Source organism: Bubalus kerabau, chromosome 1, assembly GCF_029407905.1.
Source record: "Bubalus kerabau isolate K-KA32 ecotype Philippines breed swamp buffalo chromosome 1, PCC_UOA_SB_1v2, whole genome shotgun sequence".
In the NCBI taxonomy this organism is placed as follows: domain Eukaryota; kingdom Metazoa; phylum Chordata; class Mammalia; order Artiodactyla; family Bovidae; genus Bubalus; species Bubalus kerabau.
This window is the reverse complement of record NC_073624.1, coordinates 41,103,280-41,126,396: the sequence shown is the minus strand read 5'-3', so window position 1 is coordinate 41,126,396 and position 23,117 is coordinate 41,103,280.

The following is a 23,117-nucleotide window of genomic DNA, read 5'->3' as shown; positions in this document are numbered from 1 at the left end:
TACCAGCTGAGCCACAAGGGAAACCCAAGAATACTGGAGTGGCTAGTCTACCCCTTCTCCAGCAGATCTTCCTGACCCAGGAATTGAACTGGGGTCTCCTGCATTGCAGGTAGATTCTTTACCAACTGAGCTATCAGGGAAGCTCCCTGAAGATACATTGATGAGGTATAATTAATAAGATGTGTCATTGGTGAATTTGAATGTTGTAGGTGAAAAAAATTTGTAAACAACCCAAAGATTTTTAACCTAAGCAACTGAGGAGCTTCCCAGGTGGTGCTAGTGGCCTAGTGGTAAAGAACACACCTGCCAATGCAGAAGATGTAACATTTGTGGGTTCGATTACTGGGTTGGGAAGATCCCCTGGAGAAGGGCATAGCAACCCACTCCAGTATTCTTGCTTGGAGAATCCGATGGACAGAGAAGCCTGGTGGACAACCCTCCATAGGGTTGTACATAGTCGGACATTACTGAAGTGACTTAGCATGCAAGCAACTGGATGTTGCCATTCATTGACCTGAGATATGGTTAGAATCATCAGGAACACAGTAAATTCAGTCTTAAACAATTGATTTGGAGGTTCATGGAGTAGGGTAACCAGGATGACTTGTCTTTTAGGCAACTAGAAATATGAGACTAGAGGTGATGCAAGTTAATAGGACTTGGAATATCATTTTGGTGGTCATAGAATATAGGGGAAAATTGAAGATACAGGTGTGGATCTGATCACCCAGCAAGGCATAGAGAGGAGAAAATGTACTCTGCAAGTGTGTGAGGGAAGCCAGGGAAGGAAATGGAATAAGAGGGGTCATGGGAAAGAAGGACCAAGAAAGGGTTAGAGCAGTTTCAAGTAGGAAGGAGTGATCAACAACATAAAATTACTCAGAGACATCATGTAAATAAAGACAGACTGTCTCTTTTGAACTTGGTAATTACTAGTGATTTTGGAAATTCAGTTTCATGATTGTAGTGGGGCAAAAACCAGACTATGAGAGGTTGAGCAGTGAATGGAGGGTGGGAAAAGCCAAAACTCAATGATTTGGAGATTATAGAAAGAGGTAGAGCAGGGTCAATGAAAGGCTGTATTTAAAAGGAGAAAGCCCAGGGGAAAGAGGACCATTGTATTCAGGCTGCTGCTGCTGCTAAGTCACTTCAGTCCTGTCCGACTCGGTGCAACCCCATAGATGGCTGCCCGCCAGGCTCCTCTGTTCCTCAACCCCATAGATGGCTGCCCACCAGGCTCCTCTGTTCCTGGGATTCTCCAGGCAAGAATACTGAAGTGGGTTGCCATTTCCTTCTCCAATGCATGCATGCATGCTAAGTCGCTTCAGTTGTGTCTGACTCTGTGCGACCCTGTAGACAGCAGCCCACCAGGTTCCTCTGTCCACAGGATTCTCTAGGCAAGAATACTGGAGTGGGTTGCCATTTCCTTCTGCTGTAGATTCAGAAGACAGTAGTAATAACCAAGAGTCCCCCTATATGTGCACTTGCTCTAAAATATCTTCCAGTCCAAACTTCAGCTTTGTGAGAAACTGAATAGTAACCAATTAAAAGTGAAATTAATCTATAGCAAGATCTACCTGGGTGGGGATAGTGCATTTTGTTTTTAAAACCAAAACAAAAATAATTGTGAACTTATGAACCATTTATAGTTCTTTTTTCCCCTCCACAAACTATTCAAGTTAACAGGGGAAAAATAAAGTTTCTAAATAAAGTCTTCCCCTAGGATTGCATTTTTGACTTGCCAAGCCAAACGAACCAAATCTTTTGTTTCTCTAGCAATCGTGCTTCCCAAGAAAAATACACCTGCAAGTATCAGGAGCCAGGTTTTTCCCACCCTCAGTCAATTTTTTGTCCCTGAAGTAATGTTAGAGGGCACTTCTACATTGTGCTATGCTATCCTTCAGCCAAGAAGGTTAAGCAAGTGTAAGTTAAAGCAATCAAGTCACCCTCCGTATTTGGGAGGTGAAGTAATTGGCCCCTCATTTGCTCACGCAGATGCTCAGGGTATGAAGTGATGCTTTCAGTGTATTTCAGGATATACAGTTTGAGGATTCTTGACAGTTCTGGCACGGTAGCATACAAGTTACCATGTGTTAGTGCTTGCTATAATAGCTATTGTGTGTACCATCTAATTATCTTGTCTGGCATTCTACAATCAGTCATTCTTTCATGGCTTGATGAGAAGTAAACTCTTCACATTTTATGTGCATCATGGAGACACTAAGTCCCTAAGTGCAAAACTCAGACACTTTATGTGAAGTTCTGGCATGTAGGCAGGCTTTGTAAATTCCAAACTCTGGAAATTTTACCTAGTGTATTTTATTTTGGAACTTAGGGTTTTTTTTTTTTAAGAACTAAAAGAGGATAATTCTTGAGATTATTCTGGAATCTAGAAGTTCTCATATACCTAGATGTGGTTAATGAGTGGTTAGTTTCTCTACCTATTAAAGGGGAAAAGGAGGAGTTAACAATTTTTGAATACTTACTATATGTTAGGCACCATGAAAAATGCACTGTTTGACCTATTTCTTTCTTTATTATGATAATCCTAGGAGATATATACATATACATATACATATACATATATATATATATATATGTATATGTATATGTATAGTTGTTGTTCAGTTCCTAAGTCTTGTCTGACTCTTTGTGGCCCCATGGACTGCAGCATAGCAAGACTCCCTGTCCTTCAACATCTCCCAGAGTTTGCTCAAACTCATATTCATTGAGTCAGTGATACTATCCTACCATCTCACCCTCTGTCGTCCCCTTCTCTTCCTGCCTTCAACCTTTACCAGCATCAGGGTCTTTTCCAATGAGTTGGCTCTTCACAACAGGTGGCCAAAATATTAGAGCTTCAGCATCATCCTTCCAATGAATATTCAGGATTTATTTCCTTTAGGATTGACTCTCCCTATCATGTATCCAAGAAGGAAATGTCAACCTACTCTAGTATTCTTGCCTGGAGAATCCCATGGATGGAGGAGCCTGGTGGGCTATAGTCCATGGGGTCGTGAAGAGTTGGACACGACTGAGTGACTTCACTTTCACTTTTCACTTTCATGCATTGGAGAAGGAAATGGCAACCCACTCCAGTATTCTTGCCTGGAGGATCCCAGGGACAGAGGAGCCTGGTGGGCTGTCATCTATGCGGTCTCACAGAGTCGGACACGACTGAAGTGACTTAGCAGCAGCAGCATCATGTATCTAGACATTAAAATATGGTTAAGTAGTTTATTTCAGGTATCACATCTAGTGAAGGGCAGAGATGACAGCTAATTTCATGTCTACCTGGAAATTCTTAATACCCTTTTTTAGTATTATTTTAATGTATTTCTTGATTCCACAGGGAACCAAAATAATGGGTGAATATTTCTCTAGAAGTAGAGGGTAGTAACAGGAGAGAAACCTCACTAGGTCCTGTTACTCACTGCATGGAGAACAAATGCTTCAAGAAATTCCGTAGATCCTCCCTGATACAATTCCCTCTCTTTTTCAGCTCCAATAAGGTAGATTCTTCACTGCCTCTGACCTGGGCCATAAATATAGACATATTTGCAATAGTTTCTCCTCATTCCCTCTAATTAAATCCTTCCTTCTGAATCCAGGTCATATTGATACCTCTCTTTTTCCATAAAGTCATCTGTGCATGCACAAGCCTTCATTGGATCTTTGCTCCTCTGCTCTCCCATTTCACTTATAGAGAGTTCCAGATAGTTTGACTTATTTAAATTAATACTGCTGTGCATTTTCACCCAGGTTCTTTTTACTTGCCTTGCCTCCTTACTAACATTTTTTATTTAACATTATCTAGTACTTGACATGACTTGTAGCCTCCAGCAAGGAAGAAATTGCTCAATGATACTTTTGCATGAGTAGAAATTCATTTGATTTTATTGGAGCTTGGGATGGAGGGAGGGAGACAGGTTATGTAGGGAAAATTTCTAAATTTTTGAGTTGTGAAATCAAGGCAAGCCCCCATGAGTGTGCCACTTAATATGAATACAAACATGCATTTTTGACAAGCTAGGGTTCCTTTTCTCTTGACTGCAGGAGACAGTTGAGTCTCATTTACTCCACCAGTGTGTGAGGAATCCTAACATAGATCAAGACATGAGCAGCTGTGAACAGTGAAGTAGCAGACAAACATCCCAGAGGACAGTTTGCTGGATATCACCCACCAGCATCCAATACCCATTTCCACCCTGTTTTATACCCTCTCTTACATCACAGGGACCAGAAGCCTTAGAAATGTATTTCACCAGACTCCCTCACCCACAGACTTATTACCATTAAGTGGTAACAAACCTCTGAACAGATAAAGAGCAGTTTTTATACCAGTGGCCATTTCCTGAAGTCTCCAGACCTATGGGTGCAGCAGTATTTTCCTGACACTGAACCAGAGAGGAAGGGATATGAGTGAACTCTCTCTAGTCTTTGCTCTTTCCTCTCTTCCACCAGGTTTCTAAGAGCACATTTCCCTTTATTTTATCAATTTTCACATTGAAAGACTAAGAATGGTTTCCATTGCTTGAGTTCAAACCAGAACCCCAACTCCACCCTCTATCAGTTCAGTTCAGTTCAGTCACTAAGTTGTGTCCAACTCTTTGTGACCCCATGAACTGCAGCACACCAGGCTTTCCTGTCCTTTACTATCTCCCTGAGTGTACTCAAACTCAAGTCCATTGAGTCAGTGATACCATCCATCTCATCCTCTGTCATTCCCTTCTCCTCCTGCCTTCAATCTTTCCCAGCATCAGGGTATTTTCCAATGAGTTGGCTCTTCACATCAGGAGGTCAAAGTATTGGAGCTTCAGCTTCAGCATCATTCTTCTAAGAAGCCAGATTCTTCTCTCCTCTCCCTCTTCATGCTGAGTCTTCTCTGTTACATAAATAGCATTCATTTTTCAGTTGCTCAGTCATGTCCAATTCTTTGTGACCCCATGGACTGCAGCCTGCCAGACTCCTCTGTTCATGGAATTTTCCAGGTGAGACTACTGGAATGGGTTGCTATTTCCTTCTCCAGAGGAGCTTCTCCATCCAGGGATTGAACCCACCTCTCCTGTATTGGCAGGCAGATGGATTCTTGACCACTGAGCCATCAGTGAAGCAATGCTATGGACTAGATGTTGCCCTTCTCCATTCATATATTGATGCCCTAACCCCCAATGGTGTTTGAAGATAAGGACTTTGGGAGATAATTAGGTTTAGAAGAGTTCTTGAGGATGGGGCCCTCATGAGAGGATTAGTTAGTGGCTTTATAATTAGAAGAAGAGAGAGAGCGATCTCTGTTTACCGTGTGAGGATACAGCAAGAAGACAGCTCTCTACAATCCAGGATGAGACAGAAAAAGAGCTCTTACTGATGACCAAATTGGCCAGCACCCTGATCTTGGAGTTTCAGCCTCTAGAACTGTAAGGGAAGAAGTGTATATTGTTTAAGCCCCCAGTCTATGCGATTGCTATAGCAACCTGAGCAGATGAATACAAGGGTTGGTTAACAAGGGTTACAATTTGGAATGTACTAAAGCTATTTTGCTTCTCTCAGTCCACCTCTTTCTATTGCAATGACACTGGTGACTCCTGCTCTGTACGACTCCTTAGCTAGATGCTTCCACAGTACATGGATTTGAGCCACGTTGTGACATGCTTGAGTGGCCCCAGAGTCTGACCCAGGCTGGTCTGCTACACCATTTATAGACAGAAAGATTGCTGGGAACTTGATCTGACACTGGGAACAACCAAAAACCCAACCTCAAGTGACTGTTATTCTGCCCCATTCTCTGTTTATTCTAGAACTTAGCCTAATGGTGGACATCATTCCTGAAGAGATGGTGGGGAGCAGTGACTCCTGTACATGTCTCCTTTTCCTCTGGAGAAGAAGTACATCACTCAAACTGGAGCGGTATCTCCTGTGCCCCAGAAATGGAGCAAGAGTTGAGAGCAAAATTGGATTTTACCAGGATGGCCAAAGCCCTGAAGTAATCCTGTTTTTCAAACCAGACTCCTTCTTCCTACCCCCTACCCCCACTGTATAAGGAGAAACACTGCATCAACTTACTTCTTGCCACCATCCTTTAACTTGAAGGATTGAAGTTCCTTCACACTCATGTGCTAAAATTTCTCTGCAGGAGAAAAGTAGAATTTTTCTTTGGAAACATTGGGAAAGCTAGTTGATAGAATGTTGGAACAAAATTTATGAGTGTTATACTCATCTGCAGTTCTGAAAATAGAAATCCTCCTTTCTGTAGGGGATAAGTTCGTGGTCATTCCTGGCACATAACTGGCATTACAAATTGAAGGAATCAATCAATGGGATGGAGACAACTAAAGAAGAGAGGAGACCACGCTGTACTCTGATTCTTCTGGAAGTAAAAACTATAGAAAACACGAACAGTTGGATTAGGACTTCACCGATTCTGTTGTGGGAGTCTCTGTTTCATATTTGCTTTAATGACCTGGTAGTTCAGATGGTAAAGAACCCATCTACCAATGCAAGAGATATAAGGGATGCCTGTTCAATCCCTGGCTCAGGAGGATCCCCTGGAGAAGGGAGTAGAAACCCACTCCAGTATTCCTGCCTGGAGAATTCCATGCCATGGACAGAGAAGCCTAGCAGGCTACAGTTTGTGGGTCTCAGAGCCAGATATGTCTGAGCACCAAATACACACACACACACACACACACACACACACACAGATGTGACAGAATGTAGAGTTGCTTGGGCAGAGTCCAAAATTGTGGAACAGGCTCAAACAGTACATCCCTATGTAGTCTGTGTTGCTGCATGTGGCTTTGGCCATCGATCCCTTGCTGGTGAACTGTGATACACACAGGTGCAGCACTAGCCCTCACACTCCCTTTTAATGGAATAGCTTGGGGAGAAGAGTGAGGGTTGGGAGCCGTACGGTGATATATAGGACATATTTTCAAAAATGCTTTTCTAGAGAAAAGACAGGGGAAACAGTATTCAAAACTCTGGATACCAACTCAGCCTTGCCAGTAGGGGTAGCTGCTGAGCTGCCAAAAGACGACAAGACAGTAGAAAGGTTCTCTCAGGCCTGGTGGGAGATTCAAGACCTGGTCCAGATTTTCCAGTTTGCTTCTGACCACTCCTCCTATTTTTTTTTTTTTTTTTTTAATCTTTCAGTCATACAGAACTGCTTATCACTGCTATACCACACCCACATTTGCTTTTGTTTATGTTTTTCTCTCTCGGCCAGGAATACTATCTCCTTCCTATTCAAAGCCAGATCAGTTATAACCTTTTCTGACCATCTCAGGGACTCTAGATAGAAAAATCCTCCCCTGGATAAAGTGTCCTATCTATCTATCTCTATATCTATCATCTATCTTTTATCATTTTATAACCGTGTTGTTATTGTTTCTTTATCTATATATTCTCCATTGGCAATATGAGGTTTCTAAGCGCAAATTCACATGATGTTCACCTGCTTTAGAACCTGTTACAGTTTATGCTACATGGATGCTTCTCTGGACAAGGAAGAGGACACCATCAATAAATCATATCAGGATTTCTCAGAGTCTATATTCCAAAAGATACCATGGTTATTTCAGGGATTTGAAATTTGAAAGGACTTTTATTTATAACTATCCATCTAACACTTCTCACTGGACTCCATGGGCAAGGGTATTGGTAAATGTGAGATGGGTAATTCCTATTTGAGTCAGTGTCCTCACTTTGAGGAGATGCATTGTTTACAGAATAAGATTTGCAAAGGAAATTGAACAGCCAACATTATTAGAAACATGTAGAAGAAAGGAACTTGTGGTGCCCAAGACATGCGCTGGACAGACTGTGTGTGAATGAATGGAACCAATAGGAACTGTCATCCCAGGCAGAGGAAGCTTGGGCCTGTCTTCTGAGACATCACTCCAACAAGAGAGGTGATTTCACTTGCAGGCTAACTTTCCTGTTACTTAGTGAATTATTCCCCAATGACTTCTTTCACTAACAGGTAGTTTTAGGGGATGAGAGAGAGGAAAAGAGATATTTCCAGAATCAAAATTCTTATAACAAGGAGGAATTTCCACATCAAATCCTAGATCTGCTTGTGCCAAGTGTGGAAAGGCATGAAATAGCTAGGCATGAACTATTCCCCAAAGATTTGTGTTTTGCTGGAAAGAACTTTGTAAATGTTATTAGGTACTAGACTAGCTGGAAGTGGCTTCGCTCTGGACCCAGAGACATAAAATAAACATCACTTCGTCTGATTCTAAATGGGCTTTGTATTGGCTTTGTGTTGATTTGCATTATAAGAATTCTAAATTCCCACTACTCTGGGAAAGTAATTCAAACTCACTACTTTTCACTCCTGGTTGGTTTTTGCACATGAAACTTCTCTGAAATTCTGCATCAAGTGTGGAGAAGAATACACATGAGAGAAAGCCTGACTAAATGTTACATCTGTTCCCCTTGCATGGTTCCACCCCAAACACTTGAGGGTGGGTTCCATTTCAGCTGGTTCTCAAGGGTGTGGCAGGACACACAAAGGGAAGAGTTGAAATTAGTTAGAGTCCCAAGAACACCTGAGCATACACCATGGGGTTCCTTCTACTGCATGGGATTTAGGAACATATGTTAACACTACACTGCGTGTCACAAAACATTGTGTTAGTTGCTTAGTCATATCCGACTCTGCAACCCCATAGACTGCAGACCCCCAGGCCCCTCCATCCATGGGATTCCCTAGGCAAGAACACTGGAGTGGGTTGCCATTTCCTTATCCAAAAGGAACTATAGAAAGAAAGAAAGTGAAGTCGCTCAGTCGTGTCCTACTCTTTGCAACCCCATGGATTGTAGCCTACCAGGCTCCTCCATCCATGGAATTTTCCAGGCAAGAGTACTGGAGTGGGTTGCCATTTCCTTCTCCCACAAAACATTGCATTTAGAATTTTTGAGTGAAGGGGAGTTGAGTGGTTAATCTCCCTACGTCACAGTTAACACACAGTGAGTTAGCATTGCTGAGACTAGAAACCCCATTTCTGACTTTCACGGCCATGCTTCTTCCTCTCTGCTGCCAACTCTCTCCAATACAGAACATTCTAACTTGTAATTCTTTTATATGCATAAAATGAACTTTATACAGCATGTCTGTTCATTCACTCATGAGTTCAATAGGTAGTAACGGTCTGTCATGTGTCAGGACTGTTCTAGCTGCTGCTTGACTCCTTTCAATGAACACACAGACTCAAGTCTTTACACTTCAGGGTTTATATATTCTAGTATGATACTTGTAACATGCATACTGATACCCATCTGAGAGATCAGAAAACAGAACCTCAAAAAAAAAAAAAGTGGCTTGTGAAAAGTTCTTGCCCCAGATCTTCCATAGAATGGATGCAAACCCATGGTTTGATTTCAAAATGTATTCAGATTTTCAAGAGGTGGAAAATTATGTTCACACAACATAATGTGCTTAGTTACTCAGCTGTGTCTGACTATTTGCAGCCCCATGGACTGTAGCCTGCCAGGCTCTTCTGTCCATGGGGATTCTCCAAGCATGAATACTGGAGTGGGTTGCCGTGCCCTCCTCCAAGGGATCTTCCCAACCCAGGGATTGAACCCAGGTCTCCCTCATTGCAGGTGGATTCTTTACTGTCTGAGCCTCCAGGGAAGGAATAGTTCTTATTTAAGTCAGGAAAAAATGCTGTATGAGGAAGAAGAGTCAGAAGGGTTTTACTTAAAGATTGCAGGTTCACTAGGTTCTTTTTTTTTTTTTTTTTCTTTTTTAATTGGAGGATAATTGCTTTGCAATGTTGATTTGGTTTCTGCCAAACAATACGATCAGTCATAATTTTTTATATATATCGTGCATGCATGCTAAGTCACATCAGTCATGTCTAATGCTTTGTGACTCTATGGACGATAGCCCACCAGGCTTCTCTGTCCATGGGATTCTCCAAGCAAAAATACTAGAGTAGATTACCATATCCTCCTCCAGGAGATCTTCCTGATCCAGGGATCGAACCAGTGTTTCTTATGTCTCCTGCATTGGCAGGCAGGTTCTTTACCACTAGTGCCACCTGGGAAACCTATATATCTATTTCCTCTCGTTCCTTCCTCCTCCCTCTCATTCCACCCTTCTAGGTCATCACAAAACATCAGGCTGGGCTCTCTATGTTATATAGCAGCTTCCCACTAGTTATCTATTTCACACAGGATAGTGTATATATGTCAATGTTGCTTTCTCAATTTGTCCTACCCTCTCCTTCCCCAGCTATCTCCACAAGTCTGTTCTGTACGTCTGCATCTCCATTTCTTCCCTGGAAATAGGTTCATCAGTACTATTTTTATAGATTCCATGCTGCTGCTGCTGCTAAGTCATTTCAGTCGTGTCCAACTCTGTTCAACCCCATAAACGGCAGCCCACCAGGGCCCGCCGTCCCTGGGATTCTCCAGGCAAGAACACTGGAGTGGGTTGCCATTTCTCATATAAATGCATTAATACATTTGTTTTTCTCTTTCTGACTTACTTCATTTTGTGTAACAGGTTCTAGGTTTATCCTCCTTACTACAACTGACTCAAATTCATTCCTGTTTATGGCCAAATAATATTCCATTGTATATACATACCACAACTTTATCCATTCATCTGTCAATGGACATCTAAGTTGCTTCCATGTACTAGCTATTGTAAATAGTGTTGCAGTTAACATTGGGATTCATGTGTCATTTTGAATTGTGGTTTTCTTCTGGTATATGCCCAGTAGTGGGATTGCTCAGTTATTACAGTTTTTTCAGGAATCTCCATATTGTTCTCCATAGTGGCTGTGTCAATTTACATTGCCATCAACAGTGAAGCAGGGTTCCCTTTTCTCCACACCCTCTCCAGCATTTATTGTTTATAGTTTTTTTAATAATGGCCATTCTGAGTGGTTAGTGTGAGGTGATACCTCTTTGTAGTTTTGATTTGTGTTTCTCTTGTAATGAGCGACGCTGAGCATCTTTTCATGTGTTTATTGGCCATCTGAATGTCTTCTTTGAAAGGTTTACTTTTAAGTCTGTACACCATTTTGTTTTCTTGGTGAGCATTATGAGTTGAATTGTCTCTTCCTCCACACACACACACACACACAAAATATACTTCAAGGACAGTTACTTTTTAAGAACTTTTTCAGAAACACAGTCTTCACAGATGTAATCAAGTTAAAATGAAATCTGTAGGGTGGACTCTAGTCCTGTAAGACCAGTATCCTTATATGAAGTGGGAAATTTGGCCACAGAGACAGATACTCATAGAGGAAGATGATGCGAAGACAGGGAGAATGCTGTCTGCAAGCCAAGGAATGCCTGCTGCTACCAGAATCTAGGAGAGAGTCATAGTTCAGATCCTTCCTCAAAACCTCAGGATGAACTAACCTTCCGACACCTTGATTCTGGATTTCTAGACACCAGAACTATGAAGCAATAACCTTTTGTTGTTTGAGCTGCCTAGTCTGTGGTACATTGTTATAGCAGCCCTAGAAAACTCATGCATTAATCCCAGCATGTCCATTTACTTCCTGTTCTTATAAAATCAACTCACTTTTTATTTTTTCATGGAAAAACATTTCCACATCCCCATGAATTCTCCCACATCTCTCAGGTCCAGAGACAGATTTGCTGAGGTTAAATGTAGAAGATAAACAGGCTCAGACAAGTGTTATCCTGAGAGACTGAGTGAGTGTCTGCCCCACCTACCTCCCCCAGTCAGTCACTCACTTGCTCCACATCCCATAGCTCTGGGCAACTGTCAGAAAAACATGGGAGACCCAGCCCCAGAGATAAAGGAGGTCTGTTCTCTTACTGTTTATTAAATCAGAAATTTTCAGAAGTTTCAACCATATGACTCATGCAGTTAATAAACCCACACAATGTGAGAAGACATAAGGGAAGGAAATATTCTGATTTCATTTGTACCACAAAAAAAAAAAAAAAAAACTCCAAATTGATGATGAATCACAGAAGAAAAATAGATGAACTTTCTAGTGCACCGCCTTTGAAATTCACAGAAAAAAATGGATTTTATTATATGCTTTTCCATACTATCAGTCAAAACAAAGTATTTTATTTATGTTGATAGTTTTAAATCAGTATCAAACTTAGAAATAAGTGAGTTTGATCACTAAAAGGATAAAAATATAACCTGTTGAGTAAGCTTCTTTTTTATATTTACTTACTTATTTGGTCTTGTGGGATCAGCTTTATCACATCATGTGGATTGCAGCATAAGGCTTAGTTGCTCCATGGCATATGGGATCTTAACTTTCCAATCAGGGATTGAACCTGAGTCCCCTGCATTGTAAGACAGATTCTTAACCACTGGACCACCAGGGAAGTCCTTCTGAATAAGCTTCTGATGACAGGAAATCCTGATAAAGAGTGGATGCTCACAATGGAGTACAATAGAGACCTCTTTATTATAAATCAGAAAGGTGTGGAGGGGTAAGAGGGGAAATGAAAGAGCTGCAACGCAATACAGTCATGACACTTATAATAATTAAAGGCTACATTATAATGTGTTTCACTGCACAGGGTTGTTCACAATCATCTTGATACACATGATTGTTTACATTGACCTTGCTGAGAAGTCCTCGGGAGAGCACTTGAAAATGTCCAGTTACATGGTGGTATCTGCCAGAGGTTTAATTAGATTTTTTTTTTTTTTACATTTAAATCTTCATTTATTTTCCAAGTTATCTTCATGCCAGTGTTTTTTTTTTCTTTTGAAGTGTTCTTTTTTTTTTTAATTGGAGGATAACTGCTTTACAGTGTTGTGCTGATTTCTGCCATACAACAATGTAAATAGTCATACATATACACATATACCCTCCCTCCCCTCCCCTCCTCCATCCCACCCCTCTAGGTCGTCAAAAACGCCAGGCTGGGCTCCCTGTGTTGTATAGCAATTTCCCACTAGCTATCTATTTTACACGATAGAGTACACATGTTAATGTTACTTTGTCCATTCATCCCCCCTCTCCTCCCCTCGCCGTGTCCATAAGTCAGTTCTCTACACCTGCATCTCCATTCCTTCCCTGCAAATAGGTTCAGCAGTACCACTTTTCTAGATTCCATATATATGTATTAGCATACAATATTTGTTTTTCTCTTTCTGACTTACTTCACTCTGTATAATAGAAGTTTAGTTTTAAACCTTTCAAGTGACTATCTTTTATCACATTCCACTCCTCTATGAACCTCAGAATTACCACAAAACTGTCTCTGATACCTGAAGCTGTGGGGCTGTCCTACCAGTCCACCCACTGTAACACTTAAAGTTAACTTAAAGATCCAAAGCAGTTGCTGAGTGCATAGCAATTCTGTAGGTGCTACAAGATCACAACAAAAATTAAAGAAATAAATCATTTTTATTGGAACCTAGCTGTCTTGCCTGAAGAATCCCAGGGACGGGGGAGCCTGGTGGGCTGCCGTCTATGCGGTCGCTCAGAGTCGGACACGAATGAAGCGACTTAGCAGCAGCAGCAGCAGTCCCTGGTGTACTCTCCTAGGAACAGCTGACCCAGCGGTCTATTCAGAAGCTTCCTGTGTCTTGGCATCATCACTGTGGCACCATCAGTTTTCTCAGTTTTCATCTTTTCCTTTCTCAGAAGAACATGATGGAAACTTCAGAGACTGAACTCCCAAATTCAGATCCTTTGCCAATCTTTAGCTTTGCCAATCATTAGCCCTGGGAAAAGGCATTTCAACTCTCTCTATTTAATTTCCTTGTGTGTTAAATGGGCTTCCCAGGTGATGCTAGTGGTAAAGAACATGCCTGCCAATGCTGGAGATATAAGAGATGTGGGCTTGATCGCTGGATCGGGAAGATCCCTGGGGAGCATGGCAAGAATTCTCCAGTATCCTTGCTTGGAGAATCCCATAGACAGAGGAGCCTGGCAGGCTACAGTCCACAGGGTTGCAAAGAGACAGACATAACTGAAGCAACTTGGCACAACTTGGCACATTGTATGTTAAATAAGAGGTAATAAAAATACCAAGACGTAAGGCTGTTGTACGTATTAAATGTGTTAATATACACAAAGTCCTTAGAGCTGTTTCCTCTAAACAGCATACACATATAAACATTTGCAATAGTTATTACTCTATTGGTTCACCAGCTAATGTACAAAAGGTATAAGGAGGAGATCAGTAACACAGAGATACAGAACTGTTCCTATCATTAATTAAAAAGAAAGGAAGTTGACACATCCGTTTCCACATTTGAAACTTCTAAAAAGGAGGTGTTCTGTGGCAAAGCACACTGGTCTTTACCAAGAAGTATTTGCATTATCTTAAATAGCAGGCTCTTGCTGAATTTGGTTCTACAGCTCAGCACTCGGGGCAGATGGTAACAACCACATGCTTGTGGATTTTCCCACTCTTTCCACACTTGCAGGCTCACAACCACTTTTGGTGCCCGTGGTTTAACCTCTGTTTCTCTAAGTCCTGTTTATGAGTCAAGCGGTTTCATGTCATCAGATTGATGGGGAAAGTGTGAACAGGGTATAAGGAGGTGGAAGCCGTTTCCACACTGGGCAGGACCAGAGTATGCCAAAGCTAGAGGGAAAATAATTCAAGGCCTTGTGCTTTGAAGGCTTGAATGCAATCAAAGTAGCTAGCTGAGTATCTAAAAGGCATTATTTATTGGAGTATAAATAAAGGTCTTAGTGTTGAAGGTGATGATGACAGCCAAGCAGGGTGACTGGGGTCAGAGACAACCAGTTTCTTGATAATCTCTCTCTTTCCACTTGGAAAGGGCAGAGGTCAAAGTTCACCAGTGATGCAGCATTCTATCTAGCCATGACAAAACTCAATAGTGGTGGCAGTGAGGACACCATGCAATCTACAAAACTGTTTGTTTCAGAAGGCAAACTTACACAAAAATTTTCTAAGGAGAGTAGCTAAAGAAAACCTATATACCTATTCTTTGCTCCTGCTTGACTCTAGTAACGTTAAGTCCCAGAATTCCATGGAATCATAGCTGATCAGAACTCCTAAAGCCCTCAGAGATTTATCCCCATGTCCACCTAATTTTAGACATGAAGAAACAAAGTTTAAAGAGGCTAAGTGACTAATCACCAGCTAAGGAAAGAGCTCAAACTGGAACCTCATTTTCCCGGTGCTTAAAGAAGGGGTCTCGCATCTTTTCCACTGTCCCATCCACACCTCACTGAATTCTTGTGGGCATCTCCTGCAGAATTCTTGGAAGGATAAAATATTTTTAATCTCTAAATCACCCACAAAGATAGTTGGCAGTAATTCCAGGGTCAAAGACAGTTCCTGCCCAGGGATGTGGGTATGTCCTTTCTCTATGCTCCATTACTTGTGTTATTACTAAAAAAAATTGACCAAAGTTTCTTTGTCGAGGAGACCAAAGAACTAAACAGTACCGAGAGGAATCTCCATTTAGAAAATTTTTCTTAACCTCTGTAAGTATTCTCAATATTTAAGTAAAATAACAGATCTTTCAAAAAATGCAATCTAGAATAGGACACAACTGAGAAACTAACCACAGCACACAGCACAGCACGGCTTTGCTACAGTTAAAAATGACTTCCCTGTGATTTTGTCTTCTTCCTAACCTAGCACTATTTCTCTTTTTGCTGAATAAGTCTAATATTTCTTTCCATTTTCCTTTACAAACCTAGAATGCCCATCATTTTAAGTAGTTTCCATTGTAACCTCTCCAGTATATCCACATCCTTCTTAAATTGTATTACTCCTAACCAGACATAAATTCCATTTGAGGAGCTCCCGGGGAGGAAGTGAAATGTTAAGAATATAGCAGTTATTCATATACATTACATGTGTTCAATTGCTCAGTTGTTTCCGACTTATTGCAACCCCGTGGACTTTAACCTGCCAGGTTCCTCTATCCATGGGATTTTCCAGACAAGAATACTGGAGTGGGTTATCACCTCCTACTCCAGGGAATCTTCCCCACCCAGGCATTGAACTCACATCTCTTGCATCTCCTGCACTGGCAGGCAGATTCTTTACCACCGTGCCACCTTGGAAGCTCACACATTACCTAATATACAAATACATTTAACAATTTCCTGTTTATGAGGGAGGAGTGAGTGTTGATCTCAGTTTTCAATCAGCTCTATAGCTTTTCCCCTCACAGCTCCAATACTGTTAATTCATTTTTTTTCAGTTCACTCACTAATATCTTAATTCCAAAAATAATTTAAGAGAACTATGTAGCTGAAATAACATTTAAAAAAAGGATTCAAAATTCAACAGATGGAAGATCAAGATAATTTTCAAATCTTAGATAATAATACAATTAAACATAAAATTTAGCTTTGAATTTCTTGGAAGTAAGGCATAAAGAGAAAAATTTCCATTTTAAGTAATTTTAAAGATTATTTTGCTCCAGAAGAATAAACAAGATAAAAGTGTCTTTCTCATAGCTTTTTGCTTGAATTTCTCAGCCTCGTGAGCCAAAACTTCAGTAAGTTTTTCCTCTTCAAAGGCTGTAGCTTTTTGTCTAAGGCTCTTTTCTTATAGTTTTTGCTTGACTAATACTTATTGAATATATGAAAGTCACCTTACCTTCTTTCCCAGAAATCTATCATCACATCCTAAAATTTCCCTAAAATATCAACTAACTACATTAATGTTTATACTGTTTATATTTATTATAATTGAATGTTAAACATTCTTGGTTCATCAGGTTTTGACTACATTTGTATTTTAAAGTTTCATCCACTTACAAGGATTGATAAAGATACTTGCTTTGGGTTGTTTATCTGCAGGTTGTGGGTAACCCTACCTGATCCATACCGCACCTTCTCTAGTAGGTAAGGATTGGGATGGAGTGGAACCAAGGCCACTGATATAACTCCTGAGGTAATAGCAATGATCTTGCATATTATTTGGTCACTTAAAAATACCCTGATGTTTAATGGCTTTGTGTTTTAGGTCAAATAAACATACCCTGTATCAAAAGCTTTACTATCAAAGGGGCTTCTTTAAACATGCTTGGTAGTCCTAACATGAGGAAACACTTAAAATCAGCATGCTCAATGTACATAATGTCTTAAAATCTCATTTAGTTTCATTATAAGTTGACTCCAAGTCTACTAACAAGTTTTTTTCTCCTCTAATCCATATAACAAAACTAATTAAAATGCTTTAAAAGCAATAACTAAAAAGACATAGCATATTCAAAAACAAAATAAACATTTTAGTAAACTAAAAACATAATTGACATGCAAATTAGTAAGCATGATAGAAGACATAGTCTTGCTAGTTTCCAGGCCTAGCAGTGGTCATGGTAACCAAGACTTGCCTCTTCAAGAGAAACCTATCCTATAAGGTCTTCATGCACAGTAGAGGTATTGATTGTTTGAAACTGATATCTGAAGAGAGGTTCCCCTGTATCAAGCTAAGAGACAGAAATACTAAGAAATACTAAGACACAGCTTTATGACCAGGAATTAAGCCAAACTGCTAACTAGCCTTATGACTGCATGTAGGATAGTCAAAGTCACTGCAGGACAAGAACACCATCCTAGGACCTGATTCTAAAAGGCTTGGCAGACTTACATACAAAACAGGAAAACTGCTGAAGTGAGAGAAGAGAAAGGAAAAGGAAAAGACAAGAATTTTTTTTCTCATTGAAAGTCATTCTGCAAATCCAAATTCTAATAAAATCAGTGAGAGAATGGAGAGAGTCAGTAAAGATAATGACTAAGAATTATTCTGCATTGAAATGTTAGTTTTCTTTTAATTGATGCATAATTGATTTACAATATTATCTTAGTTTTAGGCTTACAGCATAGTAATTCAGTATTTTTATAGGTGCTACTCCTTTAAAAGTTATTAAAAATGAATGACTATAATTCATTTTGCTGTACAATTAAATCATTTTTGCTTATTTAGTTTGTGCATATTAATTTGTATCTCTTACTCCCATACTCCTATCTTACCCTTCCCCACTTCCCTCTCGCCTCTAGTAACCACTAGTGTGTTGTCTCTGTAAGTTTGTTTCTGTTTTGCATATAATTCATTTTATTTTTTAGATTCCATATATAAATGATATCATACAATATTTGTCTTTCTCTTTCTGACTTATCTCACTGACTTTATTTCTCTAGGTTCATCCACACTGCTGCAAATGGCAGAATGTTATTCTTTTTTTATGGCTGAGTAATTGAAAGCATTCCAATACTGAGAGGAAATATTTAAAACAGATAAGCACAAACCAACACAGAGTTTTGTGAAATTAAGGAATACAAATAGTAAAGAAAACAAAAAGCTATCAGAGAGAGGAGACATTGACTAAAGAAAAAAAAACTGAGAAACTGAGGTCAATTTCCTTAAAAAATCTTTAAAAAGGAAAAAATAATTAGTGCTCAAATCAAGAAACTGAAAAGAAATACAGAATGCCTAAGAAAATTAAATGGAAGGAAATTATAAAGGCAGACATGAATGAGAACTCAAAGTCACAGTGAAAATCAATGAAAATGAAATGAAAATCAACAGGTGGTTATTTAAAAACTGATGAATTAGACAAAACTTAGTAAGGCAGATTAAAAAAGAAACAAATAATAAAGCAGTAATACTAGGATCAGAAAGGGATAACTAAAAATAAATGGAGATTTTTAAAATAACAAGAAAATAATATTGGAAACCTCCAGAAATTTACAGCACAGCTTAAATGAATACCATTGAATTAGTCATTAAATAAATTGAATTGATCCTCAAAAGTCTCCTCACAAAACAGACAAAAGGCTTAGATAGTTTTACATGTGAATTTTCACAAATATCATTACATAAATATTTTCTATCATGTACAAACTCTTCCAAGTACAGAAATAGATACATACAGCAATTTATATGGCTTATATAATTTTGATACGAAAACTAGAAAAGGGAACTAAAAGAAAGTAAAACCATAGATTTATTTCACTTCCAGTATACCTGCAAAAATCCCAAATAAAATATTGGTAAGTAAAATTCATCAGTGAATATTAAAATATTATATCACATCCAAATAGCATTATTTCAGAAATCAAACGGTGATCCTACATTAAAAAATCTATTAAAGTAATAAATCACAATTAGAAATTAAAAGAGAAAAATATGATTCTTTTAATAAATGCAAACATTTGATCATTCAAATTACATGTGTGATACAGCCCTGAGCATGCTTAATATAGAAAGGAAATTTCTTCATCTGATAAAGGTATTCATTGAAGACTTGCAATAAAATCTAAATTTAATGGTGAAATTTTAGAAGTATTTCATGCAAAGTTAGGAACAAAATGCGATTTATATGTTGCTACTTGTATTCAACATTCTACTGCAGTTTCTATCTAATGCGGAAAAACAAAATGTGACATAAAATGAGTAAAAATTAGAAATGAAAGATCAAAGCATCTTCATTTGTAACTAATACGATTGTCTATGTGGTATAACCAAGAGAAACTGCCAGTACATTTTTAAGAACTAAGAGAATTTCACATTACTACTCATTGAAAGATCAATGTGAAAAAAATCCTTATTCAAAAATGCGTGATACTGGATGCTTGGGGCTGGTGCACTGGGACAACCCAAAGGGATGGTATGGGGAGGGAGGAGGGTTCAGGATGGGGAACACGTGTATACCTGTGGTGGATTCATGTTGATATATGGCAAAACCAATACAATATTGTAAAGTTAAAAAATAAAATAAAAAGCAGAGGAAAAAAATGCAATGGAAAAATAATTTCCATTCACAGTTTCAACAAAAACTTAAGGTATCCAAAAATAAATAACAAGAGACATACAACACCTTTATAAAGAAAATTGCAAAACATTACTGAAAAAGGTAAAAAAAAAGAACTAGATATAATATTTTCATGGTAAAAATTCATGATTATAAAGATGTAATTTTGACAATTTTAATAAAGGACAGAGTGAGAGGATTTGTCATATCTAAAGTAAATACTTTGTGTAAAGCAATAGTATGATAACTTACCCTTGCAGGACGTCTGGTCCTACCCAAAACATCCATAGACAGTTGGTCCACAAGACATTTGGTCCCTGCCAAAAGGTACTTGATATTTGGTTCTGTCCAAAACCATCTGTCCATGAGCAATACAGTCAGGGACATTCTGGACAGGACCAAATTTAAGGGACCTTCTGGCATAGACCAAAATTCTTATGGACATTTTGGACAGGACCAAATGCTTGCCAACCTAACCTGCTGTCAGTTCAGGAATAGACAAATAGACAGTTGGATCAGAATAAAAATCCTAAAAAGAGACTCATACATAAAACAGTTTTTTTTTAAAAAGGAAAAATAATGCTCCAATGTCCTAAATCCAAGATCCTGTATAATGCGATTGCAATGCCAGAATTCATGGTTTCACGTACAGGAAAAATTTAAGGTTTCTTTTTGAAACCTCAGAAAAATAATGGCCTCTTTTAGTCTGCCTCAAGCTTACCTCTCTGAACTATTTTGGCACTGCTAAGTACTTCTGCTTGAAACCTTCTCTTCTTTTACTACCACAACACTGTGCTTCCCGGGTCCTGGTTTCCTCATGATACGTTTACTTGCTACTTTTCATCATTTGACTCTTCAGATAAATGTTTATCAGGATTCTAAAACCTTTTTGCCTTTGACTAAGTTTTTTAATACTAAAGCAGTTCCCTGATGGCTCAGACAGTAAAAGCGTCTGCTTGCAATGAGGGAAGAGCTGGGTTTGATCCCTGGGTCAGGAAGATCCCCTGGAGAAGGAAATGATATCCTACTCCAGTACTCTTGCCTGGAAAATTCCATGAATGGAGGAGCCTCCTAGGCTATACAGTTCATGGGGTTGCAAAGAGTCAGACATGACTGAATGACTTCACTTTTTTCTTTGAGCACTTCAGTGTCAATGAATCAAGTTGTTCAGTCGCTAAGTCGTGTCTGACTCTTTGCGACCAGGCTCCCCTGTCTTTCAGTATCTCCCATAGTTTGCTCAAATTCATGTCTATCGAGTTGGTGATACTAACCATCTCCTCCTCTGCTGCCCTCTTCTTTTGCCTTCAATCTTTTCCAGCATCAGGGTCTTTTCCAATGAGTCAGCTATGTGAGTCAGGTGACCAAAGTGTTGGAGCTTCAGCATCCATTCTTCCAAAGAATATTCAGGATTGATTTCCTTTAGGATTGATTGGTTTGATCTCCTTGCGGTCCAAGGGACCCTCGAATCTTCTCCAGTCCCACAATTTGAAAGCATCAATTCTTTGGTACTCAGCCTTCAGATGGTTAGGGGCTTCCCTGGTGGCTCAGAGGTTAAAGTGTCTGCCTGCAGTGCGGGAGACCTGGGTTCGATCCCTGGGTCAGGAAGATCCCCTGGAGAAGGAAATGGCAACCCACTCCAGTATTCTTGCCTGGAGAATCCCATGGACAGAGGAGCCTGGTGGGCTACAGTCCATGGGGTCGCAAAGAGCTGGACATGACTGAGCCACTTCACTTCAGATGGTTATCAAGAAGTATTTCTGTGATATATCACCATGTGATATTTGGCATTAAATTCATGAGTTTAAAATGAACGATGCTGCTGTACTAAATTCTTTCATTTTCTTTTCTATGAGAACAACTTTTCTCGGCACTTAAAGCAGCTATAATAATAAAAAGGAAGGAATAGAAGAGATGCTGAACACTGCTCATTTTAACAGTACATAATAGCACACATAAACTTATTGGAAAAACAAAAAGCCCTATCCATCTCAAATAGAAATGCATTTTCAATAAAATTTTAACATTCAACAATTTTTCCAAAATTTATAATAGATTTGTAGTTTGCTCAATTTCGTAATAAAAGTAATTATAGTAACTCAGTCCAAAATAAAGCATTTTGAATTTAGAATTTTATGTCAAAGTAAATTTTTTTAAATAGATTTATACACTTTTTGGTTACAAAGACATATGATAGAGTGACCAATAAAATTATATTGAGCCTAAAAAATTACATTAGAAAACAAAGACTGTGAGAAACATGGAATAGAAATATAAATTCAAGGAGAGAAAATTTCCAGTACTGAAAAGCCACTTGTTCATTAGAAAAGAGAAAAAAAATTAATAAATTATAGTATTTATCAACCAACTATGCTTTTTAGATTCCATTTGATTAATTTAAACATCATCTAAAAGATCAATGTGAAAAGCATCATAAATTACATCCTTGGAAACTATTAAAACTTATGTTGAAATATTTTAGATGTCAACTAGAAAATGTGTCCGAGGGTACATGGTTTTTCCAAGTATTTTTAGGGAGTGAATAAGACAAATGGATTGAGAACCACTGCTTCACTTCACAGGCCCAATTTACTATGGGTTTCCCTAGTCTTTCACTGCAGCCTTGGTAGTTTTAAATCTATATCATAAAATTTTGTTAAATTAAAATTTTAAATTCTTTGCACTGTAGATTTAAACTGTTCTCTTTAAGCCAAGAGAAATATGGAGAGCATGTATTTCCTGCAATTAATCCTAGTTTTCCATATTATATTCCCCTTTTCTGTGAATATTCATATTTAAAATTGCAGATGGCAAATTCATAGACAATCGGTATCCCCATCAAAGCACACACACACTTTTTAAGCTCTGTCTATATGGTGATTCATAATGAGTGTATGCTTGTCCATCAGCTACAATATTCTGGCTTCTGGTTTCTACAGCCTAAACTAATTTTTCAAGGATGAGTGCAAATGAGGTTCCTCTATGAAACCTTCTCCTGCGCTCTCAGGCAAAGTCAATCATTTTTACTAAGGAGCTTCCATAGTGTATGATCCCCTCATCCATTATGCTCTGGTCTACAGCAGCAAATACACAGTCGATCAAAGTCACTGTGGCTGTGAGTTCAAAGTCAGTGGGAAACCTGAACTGGAGGAAACAGCCTGCGAGGCAAAGACCACAGTCCTGGACACAACTTGACAAAGAATGGTTGTTGATGCAGGCTCAGCTTGGCAGGTCCTGGCATTGTCATGTCAGAAAACTTTTCCCATGGTGATCATATCTCGAGAGAAGCTCAAGCAAAGAGAAAAGAGTAATGATGCAAAAGGAATAGGAATTGAACAGTTTTCCATTCAGAGCAATCCCACAGATGCTGAAGCAGCCATTAGCATACTTCATC